The 21,005-nt window shown below is 37.7% G+C and overlaps 1 protein-coding gene across 2 annotated transcripts in view; it reads right to left on the reverse strand.

Annotated features, from left to right (window-relative positions):
* The window catches only part of KCNIP4 (potassium voltage-gated channel interacting protein 4), a 344,665-nt gene that overhangs the window by 176,047 nt on the left and 147,613 nt on the right, over window positions 1-21,005 (reverse strand). The gene's annotated exons all lie outside the window — the stretch shown is intronic.

A 21,005-nucleotide genomic window follows, 5' to 3' on the forward strand; every position in this document is an offset into this window, starting at 1 on the left:
ACGGACACGGACACGGACCCGGACCCAGCCCCGGACACGGACAAAGCCCCGGACACGGGCACGGGCAGGGGCACAGCCCCGCACACAGCCCCGGGCACTGACACGGTCACAGTCCCGGGCACTGACACGGGCACGGGCACGGGCACAGCCCCGGACACGGGCATAGCCACGGGCACAGCTCTGGGCACTGACACCGGCACGGACACCGGCACAGCCCCGGACAATGACACGGACACGAACACATCCCTGGACACTGACACGGGCACAGCCCCGGACACTGACATGGGCGCGGGCACAACCCTGGGCACGGGCACAGCCACGGGCACGGACACCGGCACAGCTCCAGACACAGCCCCGGGCACGGACACAGCCCCGCGGAGCTGCCCCGGCGCTCGAGGGGCTCGGGGTGGCCCCGCTGGCCCGGGAAGGGGCGGGACAGGCAGCCGGGGCACGAGTCCCATCGCCGCTCCCAGCTGTGGCCGGCTCCAGCCGGAGGATGTGTCGGTGCGGTACTTGCCAAGTTCTCCATTAGTACCTCCGGCTAAAACAGCTGCCTCGGTATGATAACATTCCACCTGTTGCATGTGGCAAGTAATACACAACATTGAATATGTAACAGCAAGCTAGGAATCCTTTTTTTGTTGGTTTGTTGGGGGGAGTTGTAATTATAGAAAAAAAAAAAAGCTGTCTCAGACTCTCTAAGGCTTATTCTGTGGGCTGATTTGGAAAACAAAAATTGAAAAGACAAACAAAGAATCATAGTCTGAACCATAGAATGGTATGGTTTGGTTTGGAAGGGACCTTAAAGATCATTTAGTTCCAGTTCCCTCACCACAAGCAAGGGAACACCCCTACCACGAGACCAGATTGTTCAAAGCCCCATCCAACCTGGCTGTGAAAATTTCCAGGGATGGGGCAAGAAAAAGGAAAAGAAAGCTCATTTTTTTAATTGTTTCTCACTTCAGTAATATTTTCTAAACAAAGTCCTTTCCATGGAAAACATTCCCGGTGAAATACAGCAATGCTGACCTCAGGACTGAACTGGTAGCTTATACCACTAACAGCCATTGGCCTAGCTGCAACAGTCTGCAGTACTGCCATTGTCACATGCGGTGTGTTCATAGTTAAGGATTTACTCTTTAAATCCCTTAAAAATTTAGCATCTAAGAAGAAATTTACAATAGAAAACAGCACCTCTATTGCAGCAAAAAATGAGCAGGGGAACAACTGCAACTAATTTAATCCTGTCTGGTAGAGCACTGTCCCCCTCATGGCTGAAATAAATTACTGCCAAGGGCTCGGTTTTCTTTCTTTCCTTAGATAAGATTAAAAAAAATCATTATGTTATGTGAGAACTGGCAGAAAGTTCTAAGTCCCCCGGGTATACTTGCGTTATAATGGGTGTTGCCATTACTGAAAACAGTGGAATGAACTGAGAATAATGGCACTAACAGATAGACTATAGGTACCTTTTTTGTACAGTGGATAGATAAAGCCTTACAGCATAATGTTCACGTGTCACTATTCTATGATTTTTACTCAGGATTGGGCTCACTGAAGCTGGTTAAACTTTTTCTGTCAGAAAATCTATGTTTCAACACTCCATCCTAAATATCTCAGTTCTGCAGGCAGATTTTCATTGGGAATCTTTGCTTTTACTTGCTGAAAACTTTCTCCTAATGTTCTTTATTTTTTCTCTCATTCAATCTTTGTTCCAAACAAGGCTAAATGTCTTCTCCCTCTAAGCCATCTTATCAATAGCTGTAAGGAAAGCAGGTCCAGCTTTCCTTCAATGTGGAACTAAAACAGACTAATTTATCAGGAACACAACATCTGCCATCTTGTATGCCTTCACCCAAAAGGTGGATACAACTTGGGTTTGGGTACGTGCAACTTCATCACCTGAAAGGACACACCCCTTTTAATTAATAGCTTTTGGTAATATTGGTCTGCTGAAAATTTAAAAATGAAAACACTTTTTAAAGGACTTTTTCAAAGGTACTTTTGTGGCAGTTCCACTTACTCAGGGCTGAAAGCAAAAAAGTGGAAAGCAGAGCTTGTGGTGGCAGTGCTGCAAAGCTGGCAGCTGCCATTGCCCTGCAAACTGGGACCCCGTGGCTGGCAGTGACTACACAAACACACGTGTCAGGGATCTGCCTCCTCAGGTATCAGCAAACTGAAGAGCATTTCCCAGAGGTGTAGCTGTACTGAACCTATGGCAAATTATGACTCTTCTTCCAAGAAACAGAAGAGAAATGAAGAATTAGTTTTACAGGTAGATGCCAAAGCACAGTAAGAATAATCTCCAGGGAAGGCAAGGTTTTTGCAAGAAAGCTGTGACTAAACTTCTGTTTCTCAAGTGCTGTGAACTAGCCATGATAATGCCTTTTTTCTTCCTTTTTGATATGACTGTAGGTAATCTAATGTGCAGTTTAATACATCTTCACTCATTAAGTTGTTGCTTTTGAGAAAAACAAAAGGTTTTTTTAAAACCTTACAATATTTCTCCTGTAGGAATACAAACAGCAAAGATCTGTCTCTCACCTTCACCTTCTTACCTGCTTAAAAATGGACCTGACTCAATGACAGGTAGGGTTACAAACTGCTTGACATTATTTGTCTCTCCAAGTACCTTGCCAAAAACAGTGATGTTGTGTATTGTTTTATTTTTTGCTCTCCATGAAGAACAAAAAAAAGTGATCTTCACTTACCTATACAGTTCTATCTAAACATGACAGGAAGAATGAAGCTAACAATTGAAAGTATTGACATCCTATTTTTATCTCTTGCCTAACTACAAAAGCTTTAATGTATTGTAGAAGTAGTGTTCTAGTAGGAATGCAGGAAATAGGAATGGGAGGAAAGATATTAAGTCATAAATTACACGCTGTATAGGTTTTTTATACACAAGAGCATGAAGGCTTGTTTTTCTTATGTGTAACTGCAAATTAAAGGTTTCAGTCTTCAAGTATTATAAATGCTGTCTCCTTTTCATCAAAGCATTTTGCAGCATTATATTTTACTGTGAGAGTAAATATATTAAATTGAAGTCATTGGTTATATTTTCAGCTAGGAACATATCTAAATAGTCACTTCTCATCTTGCGATGGAGCTGTAAACTACAACACAATGACTCCATTTACTTTACCATGACTAAGATCCTCGATACCATTAATCTTAACTGCTATTGCTTAATGCTATGAAATGAAATGTTAATGTTAAAAAAAGAACCAATCCATTTAGACTGAAAATGATGAGTTGGTCCACAGATGGAGTCCCAGTAATGGTTATATTTCTTCCTTACACTTCATTTTCTTACACTCTTATGTTCATTTGGATGCTGGTAAGCCACTCCCAGATTTTCATCATGGTTTCCTGGAGGACAATCACTAACCTCTGATACTCCTCACCACCTCTCAAAATAGTTTATGGGAGTCTGGCCTGCAGAAATCAAAACCAAATTGGATTTTGTTTAAAACATAAAAGATTAGTGATCAGAGCTAAACTTGATGACCTTGGATAAAGCAGTGGGGGCTGCACATGTGCAATACCAGATTTGGGAAAGGCTATCATTAGTGGGGGAAAGTTAATGATAGAGTTAATTGGCAGAGCTGGGTGCAGAAGTCAATGCACTGCAAGAGAAAAATAAAATGAAATACCAGTGGGTCTCCCATGCCACCTATGAAGTCTGAGAACAAAACCTGTAATAGAGGACACAATTTCTTGATTTTTAACAGAAAAAACATAATTAATACTTTAACAGTAAAAATCATGATGTAAAGCCAGAGCAATCCAATGATTGCTTTATAAGCAATGTCCCTCCAACTAATTATAAAGATTGATAAAAATTTTGCCTATTTTTATTAAGAACAGCTTTGAATAAATATTCCAACATACAATAGAATCATTAAAATATGTTTTCCAGGTAGATATTTAAAAGGTCATAGGTTTTTGATCCTAAAAGGGGAAAACACGCTCTTTCTTTCCAAAGAAAATGGACCAAAAAATCTTAATGTATCATAAATTCAAATACTTTATTATCTTAGCAGCTAGCTGTTATTACACTGTAGTCTCCCTTTTTCTCACTCTTAAATTTACTACTAGCAATATAAATTAAGAGAATGAACTAAGACATTATTTTTTTAAATTAAAGAAATAAAACCTAGTAATCTTCCAGCTCATCAAATCATGAGAAAACCAGAAATAAGGCGCAAACTTGTCTCTTTAATTTAACACTTTTTCTTAGTAATTATTTAATCTGAAAATCTGAAAAAAGTGACAAAATGCTATGATGTATTCAGCCACTCTAAATGTTAACTCTGATAAGGGCCAACACTGCAACTTTCCCTATAGGCATTAAGCCAGCATGACTTCCATAGTTTTCCCAGATTAAACACAGGTAAAAAAAGATCACAGCATTCTGATATCACAGTGCCTTATTTCTACCTTTCCACAACTTTTATCTAAGTGTACATCCTGAACTGTGCCCAATGTTTTTCAGCTGTCACAATGCAAGGAGCTGCCACAGTTGAGTCTTGGCGATGCTTATGTCATGTCAGAAGATGCTTCCCTGTCCCACACAGGAAACCATTGTACTGATCTGCCCCTAAAGCAGCAGTTCAGACCCATGGCAGCAGGCAGCAATAATTCCAGGGCTGGCATGGAGGTTGTGTCTCATGCAAACTGTCTCCCATGGTGTGAGCAGGGCAGGGCATGATGTAGTCATGAAGCAGAAGTTCTGTCTCTTCACACTGGGTGCACAGTTAGATGGCAATACATAAATCCTGTGCTTTTACAGAACTGATTGAAATAGAAAAAATTATGCGCAGCAATTACTCATAAGCAGGCTTTTCAAAGACTAACAGAAAACATCTTTACATGATGTAGTTCCAGCTGAAAAGTATACCAGAAGATCTGGATAATATCATAACATCACTCCAGTTTTGGGTTGCTATAAATGTCAGAAGCAGCACAAAATCTGTCAATATATCACTTATTCTTTATAACCTTCTGAATATTATGTGGATATTCTGGAGCCCTTAATATGGAATTATGTTTCAAGTTTGTCCTTTTCCATGCAGTGAAAATATGGCTCCCTGAATCTGGTAGTGTATATTTCTGGAAAATATAACACTTACTGTGACCATGAACAATGTCATTAGAAGACAGAATCACATACCATTCTGATAACTCCATCTTTGCTACAGGGGTTTAAACCTCGTTAAGATAAAAAAAAAAGAACTTCAGAAATTTTCAATGCCTTAAAAATGCCAGACAACTGTATTTTAAAGCTGTCTGTGGAAACTGAAGATGAAAATTACTTGGCTGTTGTAGTTCCACAGCTGCAGTTCAACTGTTTCTTATTATTTGTTTGTGCTACTTCTTTATTAACAAGGAATTTTTTTCAAGTGTTTGCACTTGAGGGAACATACTGATCATTTTCCAAACTACAGAGAAATTCCTAGACTTTCAAAGTCACATAGAATGACAGGAGAGTTACCAATTGTCATTTGTAAAACTCTTATGCATCTTCAACAACAAAGAACTAATGTGGGCACCTTAATTTTGATTTTTGAGATAGTCACAGCATGTCAAGCAATGGTGCTTTATGAAACTGGATTTGATTTCTCTGAATAACAGCGGGCCACAAGGATCTCAGTGCCACACACAGCTGTGGGACACCTGCACAAGTGGCAGCAGGCCTCCAGCACCTTATTGCACCATGGTTCATCAGGCCTGTTGGTACACGACCCACACCTGCAGTGCATTTCAGGTGTTATTCTGCCAAGGCATAAGCATGTGAGTTAACACTCATGACACAAATGGTTTCATTGAAACATTCCTAGACATGTCAGTCCTGCAGTCTTTTAACCTGGGTGTCACCTCTTACACATTCCTCCCTTTCTACTTAAAAATCTCATGTATATTTAATGCCTGCAGAGCAACAGCTCTAAGATTCAGTGTTTCTTCCCTGCCCAGCAACTAAATCTTTAATGCAGGCTTCATGGGTTTGCTCCTCAGCTATTGTGACCTCCTCTTTTCTGTCTTTGTCCAGTGCTGTCTTGCTCCTCTTCATCCACTTAGGATACTGCCACAAAATTCATCTTTCTTGCTTACCTCGCCAACAATTTCAGTCTTCCCTCTGCATTTCTAGTGGATCCACTTCATCACATGCAAAATATCTGCTGTCACCTTCAAGGCCAGTCTTAAAATACTACTGTCATACCTACTCACTGTTGACTTTTAGAGAATATTGAACTGTTAAGACACCCAAGTAGTCATTTTAGCCTTACTTATTCATAAATTAGACCTTATTCATAAGAAATGTTTCTGGATTTAATACAGCCCCTTAATGTTCTAAAATATTATTATAACTGCATGTGGATGCTTACATTTTTGAAGCCACAGCTGTGGAAAGGGGTGAGAAATTAATGAGAAAATGTGGTAAAATTTTCATCCAGATAGCAAAGCAAGAAGACACATCTTAAATAATTAGAAATATCATTAATAATTAGAAATAAATTCTGTGGTTTGCTACCTCTTTTGCTACAGATTATTGGAAAACTGTCAGGCTTTCTGCAGACTTTAGCTGTGAACATTGCATTAAGTTGACTTTATCACAAATATGATTAGGAATAGCCTTAAAATAAAGAGACTGACAGAAAAGTTCCTCCAGTTCAGCTGATGCAGCATGTGGATGTTCTCCAGACTTTTCCTTCTAATCCCTTGCTGGTTCATTAGCAGCTCACTGCAGACAACAAAAGACTTATGCCAATCAACAGTAAAAGTCCCAGGAAAGCCTAGCTCATATGCCCATGGAAAACAACTTGAGAGTTTGGAGAAAGACAGCATTTTTCATAGTTCTGCTTTTAAAAACCCAGAGAACCACAAAACAAGACAGAACCAACAAGCTAGGGAAATCTGAAGCTGATGTCTATAGAACCCTTCAGCCTAACTTAAACCCTAGAGTGCTGTTAGTCCAAAGAGCAAGCTCCTACTTTTCCCAGAAGTTTTTATTGAGACAAATGACAGAACAAGAGAGTGGCAAGTTCTTTTTGTTTGTTTGTTTTTCAGACTGGTTATACAAAGCCAACCATCATATATTAAATAAATAAGGCAAGCTGACAGACACTCAGTTTCCTTCTGCCTTATTACCTACTTGGAGCACTATGAAGGAGCCCAAGTTTCTTCCTAACAATTTGAGAGTCTTTAAATTTCTTTCCTGCAGATCTCTACCATGTATAAATCTGATACAGGGAAATCCATGTGCCTAAGCAAAGCTTGTTTTAGGCTCAGTTTTGCTGGGAGTGTTGGTTTGAGAGGAGGGTGATGCTAAGCCATCTTATTACAGGGACTCATGAAAAGTGCATGAGGGTGCCTGAAGAATCATGGGGGATGGCACCATTTTTCTCATGGTCAATAAAAACACTTAAAAATAACTATACCAACCGTATATTTAATAGTATTCTTTACCTTGTTGATAGTCCATGACAATTAATGATTGTTTTAAACCATCCGATGAGGATACATGGATGGACTTTTTGTGAGAAAAGCTACACAGAAACACACACTTGGGTAGCATTCTCAGCAGACAGTCCAAACTACATCAGTTGCATGTGTGGTCTTTACAGCACACATTTGTGAAACATTAGTGAAACAACCCAGAAAGACATAAAGAAGTGACATTTTTTAATTAAATGAACAGAAGATTTCTGTGCATTGAGCACCAAGACTTAAATATTCCTAAACTCAGAAGAAATATTCTTAAATTAATAGGCAGAGAATTCTTCTCGTTATTTAAATTTTTTCTCCCTTGCCTGTTTTTATGCAATATAAATGCCTGTATCACCACTTCCTTCCTCATTTTTGCACTATTTGGTTTCCAGGGAATATTTTTCTTTATAAAGTGGTCATTTGCATATAAAAATATGTATTATTACAGACTCATAATTCTATTGGTTCTTTAGTCCTCATTTCTTTAGTCCTCTGTGCTGTTTGAAAGCTACTTTTATTTAAATTCATATTTGCTGCACTGGAAAGATTAGGTCTTGATTTAAGCCTTCTCCACTTCAGTCTGTAAGGTGAATGTGTTTATGTGTGAGCTGGTAACCTTCCAAAATAGTCTGAAAATTTCTGGAGCAAAGACAGACCCAGTGGACACACAAACAACAAACAGGACACTGAAATTTATTTACATATTAATCTTTAAATACATCAAGAGACTGTTGCTTTTTCATTTTAATCTCTTACAAGAATTTCTATAAAAGGTCAGGTAATATTTCCTTTGTTTTTCTATTCACTAGCAACATATAATGAAGAGAGCTTTGAATGTTCCAGGGAGTTCAGCAATGTAAAATAACATGAAATATGACATGTAACCCATCTCATTTGTCAAAACAAACAAAAACCAAGTAGGACACATGCAAAGCTTCACTACAGTTAGGTATTTATTCCTTTCGCTTTCTCTGAATACCTTATTGGTTATTTGATAGATGGTCAATCCCCACTGAGTAAAAGAGCCCACATTTTCTCCTCATCTCTTGAAAACATAAAAGGGCTTACTCAAACAGCAAGGTTGAGCACCTTAAGGACAGGCATCAGAGGATGCATGAGATGCATGATGGCCCAGTAAAAATCTTTCATGCAGCTGTATATCAGTTTACACGACAGAGGAAGGATTCATTTCCACAGGCTGCCAGGTGATTAAAATATTCTGCAGAGTAAAACAAACAAACAAAATTGATTGCTTCCCTTCACATGGAAGATTTAAAAATGTAATTGACGCAAGTAGACTGTGTCTGTGTTCTCTGTCTGGAAAAGCACTAATGCTAAAATTTTGCTAGATAGGTTAAAACCAAAACCATTTAAAGACTTCTAGACAAATATTTTGAGATCACCTGCAAAACCAGTAAAGTCTAAAACTAAACAGCAGCAAAGGAAGAGCAGTATGGAAGAAGGAAAAGAGATTCTGAAACACTTTCTTTTCCTCAAGCTGGGAACCAGACAAAATTGAAATGGCATTCTAAGATTGCAACATAGAAAGTAACTGTAGAATGTAAATTAGATTTACCCATGAATATCAGAGGTTCTCCTATCAGAGGACAGGAGAACTGTGAAATGAAATATATACGTACAACATGGTAGTGGCTGGAGGTATACACATCCTGTATTCCCTTTGCATTATCTGTATGCTCCTCCTTTGTAACTTCAGGTTGGGTTTTCTTCCCTCTGAGAACTATCCCTCTGATCTATTTGCAGTGTTTTGCATCAGAAAAGAAAACCTGAGCTCTGTATTTAAAGCAAGCAGCAGGGTCTGGCAAAGGAAACCCTTGGGAGCAGAGGTACTTGTCAGTAGAGAACTTTTGCACAGAAATGCAATGCAGCAACACTGATGGTTGGAGGCAGAGTCCACAACTTCTTTTCAGTCTTGCTGCATATGAGTAAGGCAGACCAGAGAAAGATGGCAAGATGAGTTTGTTTCTGTTTCCCACTTCCACATGCTCCACAATGCAGGCTACACGACTTCCTCAGGGAAAGTAGGTACCCCACAGTATCCAACTGTGTGTATTCCACCTCCAGGAATAGAACCAGGCTCAGGATTTTTCCCATGGTTTTACCTCTAGAAATGTTAAAAATCTAAAGCCATGATTTTTTGGTGCCTGACATGGCCTGTGTACTTAATGTATTTATTTGCTGGAAGAGTTTCAGGTCTCTAGTTTTAGAGCAGTATTTTCATCTCATTCCTTGCAGAACTATTCATTTAAATATAATTTATCTTGATGTTCTCTGGCTTTTTGTATCCTTGCCCTATTTCCTGCTTCCATTTCCAGTCACTAACAGTGTGTGTAATTCCATTGCTTTCTCTTCTGAACAAAGTTCTCACTGCTGTCCTTTGTCCCTAGCACTAGCAATTTGAAACATGACCATCAAATTACAAGGAGAAAGTTTGCTTCTTCCAGGTTCTGTTCTGTACTGTTACTACATTAGAGACTACCTTGCAGTTGAGCCACAGATCACCATATTTTGACAATCCAGTTGTGCGTCAAATGAGTTATCTCAGACGAGTTCTTTATCCATGTCACCATGTATCCATTTAAACCACCTCTTCCCATCTCATATCTCATTGTGAAAGTGAAATATCCGTGTAATCTTTCTATATTGCCAAACCAGAAATACTGGTACAGTAAAACAAAGTATCCTCTTTGAATTTATCAAAATACAGAAACATTCATTTACTCCTCAGTGAATAACATATTGGTATGAAATGCATGTGATGCTCTACCCAATCATTATTGGGATTCTGTTCTACTGTCTATGCTCCACTATAGTTGCATGTATCATCCTCAATACAAGACCTGTGACACCCTAACATCTTTGCTGTGCCTTAACACCATGACCTATTTTAGGAGTTCTGTCATTTCTACATAGGGACATACAATATGGTGGTTTTGACTACAGGAAAAACTGAACTTCCAGCACAGTTTTTTTCACAGATCCACATATTCTTCCAGATTGTATCCTTCCTATGTGGCCTTACAACATGCTAGTTAAGACTAGAAATCACAGGATAAAACACTTCTAGAAAGAAAGAAAGCTCAGGAGGTAGCTTTTTTGCTTAATGATAGATTTAACCCACCTGCCAACCTCCGTAAACATAATGGAGTAAATTGTCTGATAAATGGAGGGAAAATACCAAAGAAGTATTTGATGAAATATTCAGAAAGAACACAGAAATACTTTTAAAACTATGTTATAGTCCCTAAAACTGCTAAGCCATGAATCATAGGTACAAAATTCTGTGGAGTCTTGGAGTGTAAGCTAAATATTTATGTATCTGTTCTAACAATACCGTTTGTGATGTCAGAGTAATGCTGATCCTTCTCCTCAATGAGATGTTAATTAATGTACTTAATAGTTGCTTAATATGCAACTATTGCTTAATATTAGTGGCTTTCAAAGGTCATCACTATGAGGCATTTCACAGCTTTTCATTAAAAAAATAAATGAAATGGACAGTAAATGAACAAAACTTTTGTCATATTAAGACTCAATAATTAACAAAAGTATGAAAACTTGAGATAGGCCTACAATTAAAGATGCTGTGCAGTCAGGGAAGGTGTCATGGGTAACCCAAAATGCCATTACATTCCATTTCTGTGTGTGCTCAAAATTGTTATAGTCTCTTTAGGACACAGGTAAAGGGAGTGGAGTGGTACCACAGGCTAAGTTTTGAAGGCCACTTGGGCAGGCAGCTCGTGCCCATCTGTCGTGAGCTTTTTACCTCACTGGGCTCTTGGTCTTTGCTTAGGCAGAGCTCTCTGGCCATATTGTTTGGCTCTTGGTTTCTACACTGCTACAGGGCCAAGGCAGTGCTTTTCCTTTTTGGGTTCTTTTTTTGTTGGTTTCATCTCACTTGGAGAGACCCAGTTCTAGGGTTTGAGCTGCTTGCACCCCCACTCCAACATGCCATCACCCCCCACTCCAGGAGAAAACTGGAATTCCCCAGCCACCTTGCCTCGCCTGCTCCTGATGTCTCCTGCCACAAGGAGAGTGAATCCCTTCTGAGGGCTTCTAGTCCTTGACCTGGAGAATTCCAGTTGGAGCTCCAGCTGGGAAGATGGCAGAGCAGAGTGAAAGACTGACACCTTCTCTTCTCTGCCTTTGTCCTTTGACCTACACCATCGGCTGAGGAGCACTATCCTGGCAGGGGATGTGCCTGGTGGTTTTGGGACTCTCTGTTCTGGGCAGTCTGCCAGATTCAGCAGTTTTGTATGTGGTGGTGATCTCTTGACTGTTGCTGTTCCTTGTAATAGTAAACTTATTTTTTCACTAACATCTACTTGGGTTTTTTTTTTTCCTTTTTGGTGGAAAGGAATTGGTTGAACCTAAAAAGAGAGGCAACTCAGTCTAGAGTTCTCCTTTAAATTGTCTTAAACCAAGAGAGAAGATTATCAGACTTTCCTTGGTTTGGTGTTTTTTTGTTCATATGGGGAGAATGTTCAATGCTCCAGATTAAATTCCGAGACATTTTGAAAAACTGCATGGTTTGCAGAATTGTTCCTCAATCTGATGACTTACATTGGTGAAACCTGTTCTGTGCATGAAGCTTTGAATCTGTCCTATTCCCAAATGGCTGCTTCATATTGTTGCAAAAGTAGTGGAAGTATCAAGCTAAAGATTTAATATAATAGTTATCTGAAACCAGAGCTGTATTTCAGCAATCACTATCAGAGGTGCTGCTGAGAGTTAGATTCATACAGAACTTACACTTCAAGTTCCACAATCAGGATCACTGCAGCTGAATGAACCCATAGAAAACGTGGCCTATACAATACAACAATAACACCACCACCCCCATATTTACCCTTGATATAGAAGACCTAAATATAGCAAAAAAATGTTCTGTGGGAAGCATCAACTAAAAAAAAAAAATTAAAGATTTTTTTTCAAAGAACGAAGATCCAGTTGTACAATTTTAAGGGATCTTAGAAATCCACCTTGTCCAGTCTCTTGCACTGAAATTTAGTGAATTGCTTTTAATTAAAAAAAAAATTAAAATTAGAGCACACACCCCTGAACTCTAATACTTAAACACTCTCTAGAAGCTGAACTCAACCCCAACCCAGTGTTTTCCCTATTATTTTTTCTTCTACTTGATCCAACTTAATTCTTGTCTATTCTTACTTCTCTGTAAACCAATTCCTCATGGAAGCAAATCTGGGGTAAAAAATTTAAACTAAAGCAACTAGAATTCTTTGAAGCATCATTAAATTTTCATATTTTCATATTATCCTATATATGATGCACCGGTACATTTATATTTTTTAACTAGAAAACTGAATACCTAAGATGTTCTTGCTATTTTTAAGACAGTTTTTCAAAAATGGAAAACAAAACAAACAAAAAAGTGTTTGGGAAATGCATATTCCTAACATAAAGATACAGAATTTCAGAACCATCCAGAATAATTTCAAAATTATTCCACAGCTGTGGGAAACTTAACTTTCATTCACACTGACTACTGACTACTTTGCTTTTATAATGTACTCCTTCTTCATTTCAGTTAAGAGCTTCCCTAGGCATTGACTGTGTTTTTATATAGATTCAGAATGTCATCCCAGGTGTATGATAGCCTAACTGATAAATGCTAAAAAAACAAAACAAAACATTTAAGCTTCATATTTAAATGAAACATGATTGAACTGAAAAATCTGGTGTGCATATGATTTCTATTTAATCAGGAAACCATCGAATACTACTTTTTCTATGAACTCAATTGGCCCCTCAAATTCAGATCAGCTTCAGCCAGAAAAATTACCCAAGGTGTACAGTGTTTAGTGGAGATCAGCACATGTCCCAGATTCATATGAATGTTATGGTCATGTTAACAAAAAAAAAAAAATTAAAAAAGCAATGTCTGGAGACTCACAGTCTGTTTGTCCATTGGACTGGGAAAGAAAGTCCTGCCAGAAAACTTGCAAATACCAAGAATGTCTGCAGAATTATCTTGTTTTTCGAGCACTGCACTTACTGAAAGACAAATTAAATTAGATGTAGCCATAGAGTTCCTAACTTGCTAAAACAATTATATGTTTTAATAAACATACATTTATATTGTTAACTCAAAACAAGCCAGTGCTTGCTGTGTGAAACAAATATAGCATGGATATGACAGTTTTGGCTGGACAGTCAACTTATTCTGTAATAAATGTTTATGACAAGATCAATTTCAGGGAATTTTGATCAGAAACACATACTTCTGACCTGATGAACTCTTTTGGAGAAATTCTTCATCCCAGCAGATAAACTGCTTTGTACAGAGGGAGCTGACGCCAAATATTGGACATATAAATTATTCTGTTCTTGAATGTGTTGATACTTTGGCAGAGATGAGCCCTAAATAACTGTCTCATTGCATGTTAATAGTTCATATGGCTGGCTTTCAAGTCTGTGTAATTTGCTGAACACTAGAAAGCTTTAATATAAGGTCCAGGATAAATTAAATGAAAATCAAGTACAAATGAAGCATGGGTCATCCATGAGCACAATTCAATGACACTGGAAAGCAGGATAGCATCTGTTAGAGGATCCAAAAAGACAGATGGATATCTGTTCCAGTGCATCTGTTTGCAGAAAATAAAATGGTTTGGCTGAGGTTTCTTTTGAAAATTAGAAAGATGTCCTGATAAATTGGGCTAAGACTCATCTGGACACATTTTTTGCTTCTGCCTTAGTGTAGACACAATCCTCTTTGGAGTAGGTGAAAGAATGAGAAAGCATGAGATTTCACAAGATGAGAGGAATAATCTGTGAGATAAGGTCTCTCTTCTCCTAATTGAAGGAACTCAGCTAAAACCAAGCAAACAACCAAAAAAGCAAAACCCCCATGCAATCTGTAACACAATCAGTGAGAAACAAGACCTACATAAGCCAGTGGTCCCAAAGGTACTGGACCTAATTTGCTATTGATTTGTAATATGCAGTCTCTTACAAAAGTACAAAATGGGTGTAAAATGGTACCAGCTTAAAATGCTACATGGCATTTATTTCATACTGGAGTACTGAACAGCACGGTGACACACTTGTATTTAGCATTTAACATGAGTGTGCCAGCATTAGAAAGATGACCAGGGTCAGCTGGAGACTGCAAAGCAAGACTTTTTTTGTTTTCTTGATGCTTACAATTTTAGCCTCAAGATTTATGTTTGGCACTACTAACTGAAAATGAAAGGGTAAATACAGAATGAGGTATTCTGTACTTTTTCTCTCCAGTTGTGTCATGTCCTTGCAGCTGTTGGCTGTGGTTTTGGAGAGTATATGGCAACATGGAAATTTCCTCTGTGGAGCACTTGTATTGCTGGAGCCAGAACATGGGGAACTGCTTAGTCTTGTTACATTTACTACAAATTCCTGTGCAACTAGTTGTGAACTGATGCAAGGCACAGCTGGGTATTAAGTTGTCTCTACTTACTAACTAGTTTATAATTCATGTCAACTTACACAGGGAACAGCTATACTTTAACCTACTCTCACAACTTGTGTGATGAGGGGAGAGAAAGGATTCCCACCTGCTAGAATCTGCATGGGGCAGCACAGATCACAGTGCCAAGTCTGCTTGCCATAATTTCTTTTCCTGCAAAAAAAGCTAACCAAGGAATTTCCTTTAAAGAAAAAGGTTTTAGTCATTCTGAAAACAGACAGCTTGTATTCTGGATAACTAGTTAAATTAAAAGCTCATCTTACTAAAGTATAACTAAATTCTTTAAAAAATCACAAACATCACACCCCACCATCCCCCCACCCTCCCCAAAAAACAACTTTTATTGAAACCCAGTGCCTTATTTAGGCTGTGCTGTTTGATGTGCCAGATAATATCAAATAAAGGACACTCACAACAAAATCCAGCTCAATATTTCTGTGTGCTTTAACACAGACCGATGGAGAGCCTTAGACTGTCATTACCTTTTTAAAAATAGAAGGTACATGAATAGGCATGCACCTCTGGTTTTTTAGAGAAATGAGTCACAGCTTTTCAATTATGTTTCTTTTCTTGCATCCTTTATTTTCAATTTAAGAAAAATACCTTATTTGTAAATCCTACTGCATCCTTTTCAAAATCCTGTGAACACAGTTAATCTCACCTCATGTGATTGGGATAACAGCACTAATAGCACTGTGAAAAGCAATAGGCCTCATTGTTACTGTGGTTTATTGAAGCAGATAATGAGATCTGGTAGGTTACCTTGAGAGGAATATTGACAAGTAGTACTTTACTCTGTAAATACTCTTGTCTATGAGTCAGATCCTATGCAAAGAAAAATTCAGTTTCTACTATGAATTCAACTTCACCAATGCATTAGTGTATTCTGGGAAGTGCTTCAATTCTGTATATACGGGCTCTTCCCAACCAACAACACACAGAACTTGATGCCTTCTCCAAAATCTCAAAGTATTTGTCAAAAGTGTTTTGCGGGAATATTTGTTGCTGACATTTAGATAGGGCAACTGAGGTAGAGAGCTGCTTTTCATAACACAGCGAAAGAGCCAAAAGTATAATCTGCATATCCTGTTGTCCATCCTGATATTCAGTCTGTCTGCTGTAATAAAGCTTAAAGTACTTACTCTAATTTTGTTGCAATTTCTGTAATTGCTTTAAGTATGCTATGCTGCTGTGAAAGATTGAAAAAGGAAGGCAGAGTACAGCTCTGGCTGTGAAAAGAACTAATTTAGAAAAGGGAGAAGCAGAGTTTTACTTTATAAAGTAACATCTGACTATGGGGTCAAGATTAAAGAGTCTCCAAAATTCTTTGAAATTTTCTTCTTAAAGGTAAAGATTTTCCTCATAAGAAGGCTCAAATATAATGGTTTAAAAAATTGTTGAAGCTCACAAACCCTTTGAAATCCAAAGTGTGCAAAACATTCTGGATGAAATGGCATAGGATGCTACCTATGCTACATATAGGCTTCTGGAAATCCTGAAGCTAAAAATAATCAGGAATGCTAGAACTTAGCAGTACCTCAGTTCCAATCTTTTCCCAAAGTAATATCGAATCTTGATATAAGCAATGTGAGGAATAAGTGGAAGACATACCAGAACAAAGGAGCAGAATTCACTGCCTGATTGGTATTAACCATTTTTCCTCATTTAGCGCTGTATTAGTTGAGCTGGAAAAAGTATTGGAGTTGACAAACTTTAGTTTTTTATATTCTGGGAATAAGGAACAGATATTTCAACACAATTTCTCACTTGATGTAATATCATAATCCAAACCTCCTTTCATATTTCCCTACAAATGTTAAATGGGAGAAAGGAAAGCTCGGAAGCACTTAGAAATAACAGGGTGATAAAAGTTCACATGGCTTATAGCTGTAATGGGTTTTGATTAGAACACATTTAGGTAATGCAAAATACACACCCATAAAATGCATTCAGCTAGTGAAAAAACTTCTGGATTTTGACATTCCCTACAACAGACCCATGATCACACGCCCTACCTGTCTGGTCTGTATTGAGAACCCCTCGGAGTTGGCACAGAGCTGTCTGCAGTTCTTTTTTTTGTTTTGTTTGCACAGAACATCACAGTCATATGGCAAGGGAGCCTAGTGAGGACCAATTGCCAGAAAAACTCACCTGAGCATATCTGGTAGCCGTACATTCAGATGCCAGCTTGTGTGAAGCTACATCTTTACATGAGCTGCCTGATGTTTAGGAGATTCCAAGAGATTGCTGTATACATGCTAAAACTTTCAGATTATCCATGGTATTCTGTAAACTCTGGGAGCTCAAAAAAGAAAAAAAATCCCAGATTCCTGAATTTTTTTCAGGCAAAGACAGACCCCTTAACTCATAACAACACATTCAACTCAGAGAAAGATAAGACCATTCTACCTAGATCTGGTTGTCATACTTCAGTTAAAATTATGGCACTGCATGCCATAAGGAACAGATATAACCACTATGTACGTAAACCATGAAAAACAGAATGAATAATCATTTATTAGGTTGAAATCAAAGTGGGATGTGCATTTCTGAGACTGAAGCTAAAGAAAAATTAGGTATATTTGCTTTTCCCACCCCAGGCATTTATTTGAAAACCTGTAGTAAATGCATAAGAAAACAAATAGTTGGATTATGGAGAAGAAAATTCCAAGGCAGAGAGAGACACTGTAATGGATTTTTCTTTATGCTATCAGAAAGGTCAAAGGGAATCTAATTGTTTTACATATCTTATTTGGGTTCCAGTCAACAGAAATAAAGAGAAAAGGTATATTCCTTTGGTGCTTAAATACTGAGAAAAGAAGGAAAATTATTTGTCCCAGAAATGAGACACTAAATACTGCCATTTACCTGCCTGTTGATATGCCTTTTTAAAAAAATGTGAGTTTAATGAAATAAAATAGGGCAAGCTCACCACAGCTTCTCTGTTACTTGTCAGAAAATAGGAAGTTAAAAAAGAAAAAGCTTCCTATCACTACATCCACTCAGGGTATCAACAATTGAGAAAGCACAGTATTTTAAGTCTTGAAAGCCATTATATTCTCCACACACTGCCTGTGAAGATGAAAGATAGGGTTCAGTGTTTGTATATGGAAGAAACCAAGGAGTGGTTTCGGCAGAAAGCTTTGTGGTGCCTGCATTAAACAAGGAGGTTATTAAGTTAAATACTGTATGTAGCTGAAGGAGAAAAATATATTGAAATTATAGAAAAGGAAGAAAAGTTCAGAGTTATGAGGATACTATGAGGATTGGTTGAACTGAAGGGTGAGTAAGAAATTAGATCCTTGCAGACCAGAAAGAAATAGGTTGAAAAGACTTAGGTAAGAGATTTCATTTTTCCACCTGTCTTTAATTTTTCTCTTCCTTTTTGTTTCATCACTGGGGATCTTTTCCTTATATTCTCACTATGTAAATATATCTACATTTACATAAATGACCATTTATTTACATTTCAAATTTGAATGTCTACTCTTTTTTTGCTTCAAGACCTTGGCAGAGGTACCTCTATTCTCCCATGAGAATTTATGGAATATACATAGGTTCCTAAATCATGTTTGACAGCTTCAGTTGATGTGGGCAGGTAGATTTTACTCTATGAAATAAACTTCATCCAAAACAATTAAAGTGTGCTGCACAAGTTATGTGAGCAAGAGATGGAGGGTTTGTAAAGAGTTAAAGCTGCCATGGTAACCTCAGCGTGAGGATGCAATTGGTTCGTTTGGTCCCTTCTGTCACATCTTGATTCCATGCCAACAAATCATGAACTGTCCATCATTTACACATCTATTTTTAGAGCATCCTCAGCTGCTTCCAATAAAATGATAAATGATGCATGTTTACAGAGGGCTGGTTCTTGTCATAGAAAAGGCTGTTTCCATCTGAAATGCAAGGCTGGAGCTCTGGAGCAGAACAGCATGACAAAGGTACTGACCTACAGTAAAATCAGATTAGAGGTTTTGGTAAAACTGCCCTTTGCTTTTCTGAGCAGCAACCTGTTCCTCACTAAAGGCAAACTAAATCCATGCCAACGATGATCAAATATGCTTGTTGCTAATAAGGGAATTATTTCAAAAGGCTGGTTTACCTGCAGAACCATTCTCAAATGAGAGACATTTAGCAATTACCTCATCTATACTGGAGTAGCTCTTTTGTGCTTTAAACAGAAAGGCATGCTAAAGATGTTTAAATATTGATATATGACCACTGCAAACATGGAATCTTTAATAATACATTTCTTTAGGAGACAGGTCTATTCATGCAGGATGCACAATTAATTCAGCCAAACAATGAACACAAACTGCTTATGTTGTACCAGCAATTCATTGGCATGTCAGCATTACAACAGCAACAAAAAGGCGGAATATATATAGACAAATGGGGAAGAGACACTTTGTAGAAGAAAAACCATGAAAATAAAGTCCTTGGGTAATCAGAAGTGCACCAGCAGAAGCCGTATCATACCATGGCATGGAAACTCAAGAGAAAAAATTCCTACAGACAATAATTCCTTAAAGAAATAAAGCAATTCCTCAGTGTTGTAAGTTTGCTTCTCCCTTTTTGCTTGACCTTTACCAATTTTTTCCTTATTCTGAATATTCCGCACTCAGTTTTCCTTGCTCCAATAACACTTGCTAGATTTATACAGTATCTCCTAAGATTTCAAGCCAAGTTTCACATGCAAACTGAAGTTTCTGTTTTATTTCATAATATATCCTGAAGACACACAGCTACATTATGTATAAGCATAGGGAAATAACTCAATATTTTGAAGGTTACACATACTGATCAGCAACTAATTTTGAACTACTGCATATTCCCATTAACTGTATATAATTTAAAGTATAGACTGAAAGGGCTTTGTACAAGAGACTGCAGATTTTGAGAGCTGTAATCAGTCACAAGCTACCAAAATTCACTCTTAAAGTTTTTTCTCCATAAAGTCAATTTGCTTTTAGTGTTCAAACATTTTTAGATGTATACCAATGTATTGCAGGCTAGCAAACTGCAGTTTTCAGATGGTTTTCCTGACAGAATATATTCTGAAAAATCAGAACAGTAATATTTATTTCAATACCTCTTTTTCATTTGCTGAACTGACTTTTTACATTACAGCATAGAGTCTTTTCATATTAACAGGTAAATTCCTATTTTAATGAATTTTATTACTTTAGAAGCAAAAAAATAAGTGCTCATTTTAAATATTTCCTTTTCTATGTATTCTTTGTCTGAAATCAGTCAAAATATTGATAATTGAGGTTTGAAATAATACTTTAGAAAATTACCATTAGTTTTTCACAAAAGGACAGGCAAAATTGCAGTACTGATTTTGTCAGAAGTTCCAAAGAAAACCAGAGAATTGTTGCTTCATCAATATTATTTTCTTGTTTTTCTACAAAAGAAGTCTTCCTCAGGTGTGAATGGTACTCTATTTAAGAAAAAATCCTTTTTGTTTCTGTGCTACTGGGAAGCACTGGAATTAGACATGATTAAGAATGGTTCAGCTGCAGCTGTCTTATTCAAGGCTTGCTGAATGTACTTTGTAATGAAAATCATTCATAAACTTAAGATACTTTTTAAAAAATGAAAAAACACAACCAAGTCCGCAAAGAAAAAATAATCTGAAAACACCTTGCCAAAAACCAGCCAAACAAATTGATAAAATCAGCTTATCAACTTTGTTATGAAGCTAATTATAAATGTGCTCAAATGCAATATTCCCTTAGTTCATACATGAGTAAAATTGCATCAAATTGCTTTTCTCTCAGTCATTCCACATATTGTTTTGGAACCAGTAAGAATTCATTTTCAAAGCTCATTAAAACTTTAAGGGTTTTTTCAGTCTTGCAAAGCCTCTCACTCCCTTAACATTAAGCTGACGTAAGTGCACAGCAAAATAAGAACCCAGTTCATTAGAAAGATCAGCAAGGAGAGAGGCACTTTCACCATATTCACAAACACCAGGTTTACACTTCAAAGAGCCACAACCATTGGGGAAACCATTGCAGAG

The sequence above is a fragment of the Geospiza fortis genome, unplaced genomic scaffold, assembly GCF_000277835.1.
Source record: "Geospiza fortis unplaced genomic scaffold, GeoFor_1.0 scaffold40, whole genome shotgun sequence".
Lineage (NCBI taxonomy): Eukaryota > Metazoa > Chordata > Aves > Passeriformes > Thraupidae > Geospiza > Geospiza fortis.